At 52.1% G+C, this 7,548-nt stretch overlaps 1 long non-coding RNA gene across 1 annotated transcript; it reads right to left on the reverse strand.

The window, feature by feature from the left end:
• Positions 1–453: 453 nt before the first annotated feature.
• On the reverse strand, positions 454–7,225 carry LOC140711503 (uncharacterized). Its single transcript, XR_012092763.1, has 4 exons — positions 7,082–7,225; positions 1,785–1,960; positions 1,096–1,383; positions 454–729 (listed from the first exon to the last, which is right to left on the reverse strand). It is a non-coding gene; the product is annotated as an uncharacterized lncRNA (long non-coding RNA).
• Positions 7,226–7,548: the final 323 nt, after the last annotated feature.

Consider the following 7,548-nt stretch of genomic DNA (forward strand, 5'->3'; position numbering starts at 1 on the left):
AGAAACATTACTATGTTGTTGATGTTTTTGTTTGTTTCTCTCTTTAGTAGAAATTTTAGGATTGAAATGGGACACTCATGGATACAAATACTGGATCTACACCTTGCTATGTATTCAACCTTGGGCTTGACTTCTTTGAGCCTTCTGTTCTCATATATGATGAGGAGTGATCGTAGTGGCCTCTCAGACAAGCATACAAATGCAAGGTCCCTGATGCTATCACCTCGATCCACTGTCTTGGTTTGCAGGAGAAGGCCACATGCCCCATCAGCACAAGGTGAGCCTAGACTGAAGGTTCAGGGTTCACCAGCATGCTCCAATGTCCAGAGTGTTCCCATTCCCATTTACTCTGCCCCACACCTAGGCCAGAGAAGCCCTTTTGAGGTGCTCTTGGAAGCGTAATAGATCCCTTGCCCAATGTGCATGGCAAGTCAATACACCAAGTACATCAGATTGCAGCAGAGAAAGCTGTTTAATGATAGGGCTGCCACACAAGGAAACAGAAGGAAGCCTCAAATCCATCTCCCAGAGGAGTTTGGGGCTTGGGATTTTAGGAGTTTTGGAGTGGGCTGAAGTGTGGAGATTGTTGATTGATAGAAGAGTCCAGGGTGAAGTCCTGGGACAGGGAGATGAAGAAACTGTGTTCTCATACTGATTCCATTCCTTTATGGGGGTCTTCAGACTTGTTAGCATCATCTGTTTTGCTGGAATTCAGGATCTGAGAAACATCTTAAGCAATTTTGAAACAGGAGCCTCATGATTCTAATGTCAGAGATCTTGTCTATCTTAAACAAAAGCCTTATAGCTCTAACATCAGAAATCCCATCTATAGGAACATTAGGGATGCAAACAGCCAGTATCTACTCCTACCGTGTCTGTCAGTTACAAGGAAGTGGGTCAAAGTGCAGCCTGATTAATGCCTAATTATAGCCATATTTCTGCCCGTAATTCTTGTTAACCCTGTAAGGACAGCTTTACTTTTGCTTTTTGATGATCACTCTCATTCCCTGAGCCCCATGTCACTGAAATAACAGAACCCATCCTTTACTGCTAGATCAAGGCTGGCCACCCACTGTGGAAAATGTTGCCACTGACCATGACAGGGGTTTGCACAGTCCAGGGAGGAGGATGCAGCCTCATCAGCTGAGATCAGCATGAAAGACTGTGGGAGGGAGGTGGAAAGAGAACAAATATGCTCTCCCTTCTCCTTTTCTCTATCTGATCCCATCTTGACTCATCTGAATGCTTGTCACTCCTGGAAACTTCCTGGGGCAGCTGCAGCACCAAGGAGAGACCAGAACTTCTCCTAGAAGACAGGTGTTTGAATTCTGGTTTCTGCCATTGTCCAGAAAACTTGGACCTCCTACCTCAGACTCACCTCACCTGTAAGGGGGACAATGGAGCCTTTGTGAAGAATAAATGAGAAGTTTACAGATGTTCAGGCTTCTCTCCTTCTCATCCTCTTCCCTTGTACCCACAGCTTCTCAGAAGCTGTAAGCTTTTTTATCTCCCACCTCTGAGCCCCCTCTGCCTCCCAAGCAAGCAAGGATAGCCCTCATCGTTACCTACCTGCATGATGCAAAGCCCATATTTTCAAGTGTCGTGAGCTCCTGAAACATCAAGACACTGACCACGTAATTAATATCCCTCCTCTGGACCTGGGCCAGGGCAGGTCTGAAGGCCCTTTTCCTCGATGATTAGAGAAGGGGAAGATGATTCCTGCCCCAAGAAGGCTTACATTAGAGCAAATGAATGGACTTGATACTGACCTCAGAAAGACTCACCCCCCTGCCTCGGGCTCCTGGGCCAGCAGATACCCCTCTTCTGACCCCACTAGAGTCACTGTTTCCCTTGCTTGATATTTCTGGCCAGACATCGGCCAGTCCTGAATCCACTTTGCTGCACCCCACACTTGATGCAAACAAGAGCCTGTTTGAAGCAAAAATCCTTCAGCAATTACCTGTAGAAATGGGATGGAGAGTGCTGGGAACAGAAAGAGGAATTTATTTATTTGTTCTCGATGCTTTGAGTTAGTTTTCAAATTGTCCTTCTGTAGATAAAGGCATCTCTCCAGCAGCTCAGCCCCAGATCTCAGCAGCTAATCTGCATCCGGTGGATCAAAATAGCCTCCAAACCAGATGGAGGCCCAGGCCACCCCAGGAAACCAGAACCGGTCCTGAGTGCTGAGAGTGGGGATTTAAATAGACTCACGTGAAGCGTTTTTGGGATTTTCTGGGACAAAGGCAGGGACAACAGGGATTTCCAGGACTAGGAAGATGCAGGAGGGAAAAGAGAGGCCGACGTTAAAAAAGGGAAGAGAGTTCACTCTGGCACTTCCCCTGTCATTTTCTTCAAAGCAGAAAGTGGGAACAATTTCCCAGGAGGTCAAGGTCTTCACACGTCTGCAGTGCTCACAGGGGAGAATGAAGGTCTTGTATGTTTCCCAGAGACAAATGATGTCGTGGAAAAGGCATAGGCCCTGCAGCCAGACCTGGTTATGCATTACCCAGGATCATGATGAGATAATTTGTTCCACTGAGCCTCAGCTTCCTGGTCTGCAGATTGGGATTATGATATTCACCTCCTAGGGTTTTGGTGAGGATTAAGGCAAGAAATGTGAGGCACTCAGCCTACCCTATTCCTATCACTTTCAGAACTGAACAAATGTTGGTTCCCTAACCCCACACCCCTTCCCAGTGGCCCTTCTCTGGGGAAGGGTGTTGGGCGGCAGTAGTAGAACTCTGCCGGATTTAAGAGTAAGGGTTCAGTCTGAGTCTTTACACAGTCTCGACACAAACTCCTCTCTCCACCTGCCTGCCCCATCCCTGGAGCTGCAGGCTGCTTTCAGGCTGAAAACTGGGATGCTTGCCTTCAGATGTAGGTCCGCTAGGGGAAAGAGGCCACGGCTGTTTTCTGCAGCATTGTGTCCCCAGGGTCAGGCACCGTGCCTGGCACCCAATCAGCACTCAGCAAACATCTGCTGATGGAATGACTGGGCAAGCGAGTGACTCCACCAAAACCCCTCCCTGTGACTGGAGGAGAACGAAGTATGGGCAAGAGCCCAGACTCTGACTGCAGCCAGCAACGAAGCTTTGGAGCAAGGGAAGTGACTGTTACTTTGCATTATAGGAAGCGGGGGAAATGCTCCCATCCGCAGCTTCCCCAGCCCCAGACCCGTCTGAGTCCCTGGTTTAGGGGTCACTCAGAAAAGACCACAAGCCAGCCTGCCCTGTCTCATCCTGTTTCCTCCATGCTAACCTGCTGTCTTCAGTGAAACCACAGGCCCTACATGTTCGGGGGCAGCTCTTCCACCTCTAGGGTCACTTCCACCTCACACACCCTGGGCACACAGTGGGTAGGGATTGGGGGATGCAGTCAGCACCTGTAACCGTGGCTTGTTGCCAGGCCCGCTTGTCCCCTGGGTTCTAATAGTCCCCTAGAGTGTTGTACCTTCAGCTCCTCCTCTCAGTCCTCAGGATAAGGGCATGAAAGAAGGAAGGAGTGGGGGTACTCTACACCTTTAATTTCCATAGAAAGTCTTTGCATCTAAGTGCTCACATTCATGTGAGTCGGGGGCAATGAGAGAGAACAAATGGGAAGTGAAGGCAGATCGGCGCTCAGGAGGAGAAAGTTCAGGGTCGAGGGCTGGGGACAAGAGGACAGCTGCATCGTCCCTCCTGGCACCGTCTCAGGTCACCCTCACCTCTGGAGGACAGACACTGTTGGCCTGAGACACAGGGCCAACCCCATCCAGGTGTGCTCTGCTTTCCCTCAATCTCCAGATCAGGCAGAGGGAAGGGAAGTTGGAAAAACCAACAGCCTTGATTAGTGTAAATTTCATGTTCTACTTTGTGCTTTGCGGTCTGTATCGTCCAAAATTTTTCCAATGAGTCGCTTTGAAAAGCAAGAACAAAAACCTAAAGGAAATGCTCTGATTGAAACAACCTGCCTGTCACACTTAATCTCTGAGTTGGGAATGGTTCTGACGATCAGATGTTAGTACGCAGCCTGGTAACGCTATGGTATGGGGTCTGCCTTCCTCACTGGAGTGGGAGCTCCTTGCGGGTGGGGATAGAGGCTTAGGAAGCTCTGCATGTTCATTGCCCAGCACAAGGCCTGGCAGGTATCTGATAGGAGGGCAGGCAGGAAAATGGCAGGAGCAGGGTGGGAGCAGGTGCTGTATCCCCATATGGTTCCTGCTGGCCCTGGGGAGGGACCCAAAGCCCAGCTCCTGCAGGGAGGGGACAAAAAGGCAGCCTGAGGTCTGCCCTTCCTGCCGCCCTGCCCAGGTCCAGCCTGAGCACTCCTGGCAGCAGGCTGCCCTCAAGGCCCCGACCTGGCCTCCTGCTCACATGTTTATCCACCAGGCCAGTCCCCTGGGACAGTCGGGACTTAATGAACTGCTGAGTTGCCAAGGCTGCCTTTGATCCCAGCAGTTCAGCCGAGGAAATCGATACCCTTAATGGAGAAAATCTGGGTTGTGATGTAGAGATTCGGGATGGGCCATGTGACCGTGTGACTGCCTGCCCACCTGCTGTGGAAAATGCTGAGTGGGCCTAGCAGGAGTCTGCACCTCCTAAGGCCCATCTCCCGGGACTGAGTCCTGCCTGGGGGCCAAGAGGGGCAGTCAGGACCTCAGGGCACTCCCAGGCCAGGACAGGGTTAGGGTCAGCTATCAGACAGAAATGCTAGAAAGGAGAACCCATCAGTGCAGCCAGAAGGGTTTAAGGTACACTGGAGAAGGGAGAGAGGACTGAAGAGAGGAAGACGGGAAGGGGTTGATTGGCAGCTAGAAAGCAAGGAAGAGCCACAGGGTGGACAGTGACATTGAATGGCCCAGGGACAGGAGCAGCAAGTGACATTCAAGAACCAGTGAGCTTCAGCTCAGTGCTGTGGCTTCAGCAGATTCCACGCAGTTGAGCAATGAGCCTGGGAAGCCCAGGAGAAGCCAATGAGGAGCTGGAAATGGATAGAATTGCAGTAGGGGGCACATTGGATTCGTCGGGGTCATCAGGGTGGGAAGACCCTGAGAGAAGGCAGTCATGGCTGAGGGCATCCCCACGTGGTCCTGTCTCACTCACTCTCCCAGCGCCTGGCTCACCACCCTCGGCTGATGCCTTCTGTCAAATGTCCCCCTCCCACGGGCAGATCAGGTTATGAACTCAGTCAATACTTGCATCGGCACAGGCTGGCTGTGTTTCACCAGGCACTGTGTTCCTGTCTCTGGGGCTTAGTGTCTCCCCATTCCCTCCTCCCTGGCACTCAGCACAGTGGTGACCAGATCTGCAAATAGCTCCGCGGTTCCACCGCACACCTAGCAGCAGGCTGTCTGCGTGCCCAGCCTCCTCCCAACAGGGCCCTCTCTATGGGGCACCGTCGGTTCCAGGCTCCTTGGAGGCCAGCACAGTATGGGCGTCTCAACGTGAGGCCTCCCTGTGGCTCTGACTGGGGCACAGCTGCTCAGCACTCCTGGTGAGACCCAGGTTAGACCCGAAGAGCCCACACGGGGGAAGGAGCCTTGATTGCTGCATGGTGGAAGGGGCCCACACAGCCTGTGCTCTGGTCTTCTCTCTGCCTGACTCTTGCCCTGGCCTTGGCCTCCCAGGTCCTGGGTTTCCTTATCTAGAAAGTACAGGATGATAATCCTTGTCCTGCTCACCTCACAGGACACAGTAGAAAACGTAAATGAGAACGCAGATGTGAGATACTCCCTCAGGTACCAGATATACCCAATTATTTGTTTCATATGGACACACTTTACCTGGCTTCTTATTCAAATGGCACCACACAGGAGTTCCTTCCAGGCCCAGAATGACCCTGGATGCTTTGTGACAGGCACCCTCTGACCTGGGGGCATTTACGGGGCAGGGTGGGGCAGAGCAAAGTCGTACTGTATCACAAAGAAATGTGTGAAATTGCTCTGAGGGTAGAGTTTGATGGCGCTAGTTTGGAAAAACAGATGCTCCGGTTCTGCAGTGAGTCCCCGGGATTGCAGGCACTGGGCCCCTGGTTGGAGGTTGGTGTCACCGTCAGGCAGGTAAGATGTAAAGACAGCCAGCGGGGGCTGATAATGTGCGCAGTGTCTTTGGCCCTGTTGGGCATAAAGTCAGAGAACAGGCTCCTCTGTCTCTCCTCATGCCCTTAGATGACTGGGGCTGGCACCCTTATAGTCTATAGGTATCCTCAAGCCAGGGCCATAGTTCCAACCAGGAACACCCACGTGGAGCCCCACCTGGTGCTTTGTAGGCGAGGCCAGCTCTCACACCTGGGAGAGGTGAGGTGAGAGCTCAGTGTTCTGGCACACCCCTGACACCACCACCTGAACAAGTCTGGGTATGCAAATCATCTCCTTCCTTCATGGTTTTGTCCTGTTCTAATCCACAACTCAGCCCTGGCTAATCAGCAGGAACCACTGCCCCCCTGTGGGGGCAGGGACAAGGCAGGTGTTCTGAGCCTGGGAGCCAGGGGCAGGGCAGGGCTCTGACGTTGAGAAGAGACGCCAGCCAAGGGGGTTCATGCCAATGGAACTTTGCAGAGGCAAGTCTTGGCAGGGCTATTTGCTCAAGAGCCTGGAACAAGCAGCCCCAGCCTCCTCCCCAGCTCAAACCCAGGAAAGGGCTCCCTTGGGATTTCTAGCCAATCCCCAACCCTGGTCTCGTCTAGGGACCTGGAGCCCAGGGCAAAGCAATGGCCAGGGAGCAGAGCTTCATACCGCACCCTCACAGCAGATGTCCCCATGGTGGCAAAGGCAGCCACCATGGCTTCCATTTAACCTCTCTGGACCCTTAGCCCCAGCTACGGCCAAGGAATCTGCTTTTCCAATATTGCAAGGAGAAGGCAGTAGGGTTTTTGAAGATGCTATTTTCCCATATTTAACCCCCAGAATCAGAATGGGCCCATGGCAAAAGTGGGGACAGCAACCTGGGAGTCATAGCCACACCAACCCTGGCAGGATTTTTTGGCTCATTCATGCACACCCATCATGTGCACAAGAGCCCACGGCTGGCAGGGACAGGGCCAGACCCAAAAGAGAGCCCAGCATGTCTCTGGCCTTCTCCCCAGTGGAGGCCCCTCTTCCTACCTCTCCCTCGGGGTCCTGGGATCCTGGGATGAGATCTACAAAGACTGAGGGGTTGAGGGCTAAGACAGACTCTAGACATGACTCTCAGAGGAGTGGAAAGCTCCTCTCCCATTCCCCCAAAACTGGTGACTGAGCAAGACTAGCAGAGAGGCCAGCTGGAGCTGCCCAAGTCATACTCCCATGAGTTGTAACGTCACAGAGGCCAGAGGAAATGCTGGCGTCGATTCAGAACTAATCTGCTACTTAGAGCCTATAACCTTGCACAAGTTATAGAGTCGCTCCAACCCTCAGTTTGCTCATCTGAAAAATGGGCATGCTATATCTACTAATAATACCCACATATAGAGCATGCACAAGGTGTGTGGCTCTTGATAGGCACTGACCACTGTTCTCTTTTCCTCTTTACTCCTCTCCTTTCCCTTTCTGGATTTCAGTTTCCCAGACTGTTACAAGAAGAGGTGAACCGA

The sequence above is a fragment of the Chlorocebus sabaeus genome, chromosome 1 (assembly GCF_047675955.1).
Source record: "Chlorocebus sabaeus isolate Y175 chromosome 1, mChlSab1.0.hap1, whole genome shotgun sequence".
Lineage (NCBI taxonomy): Eukaryota > Metazoa > Chordata > Mammalia > Primates > Cercopithecidae > Chlorocebus > Chlorocebus sabaeus.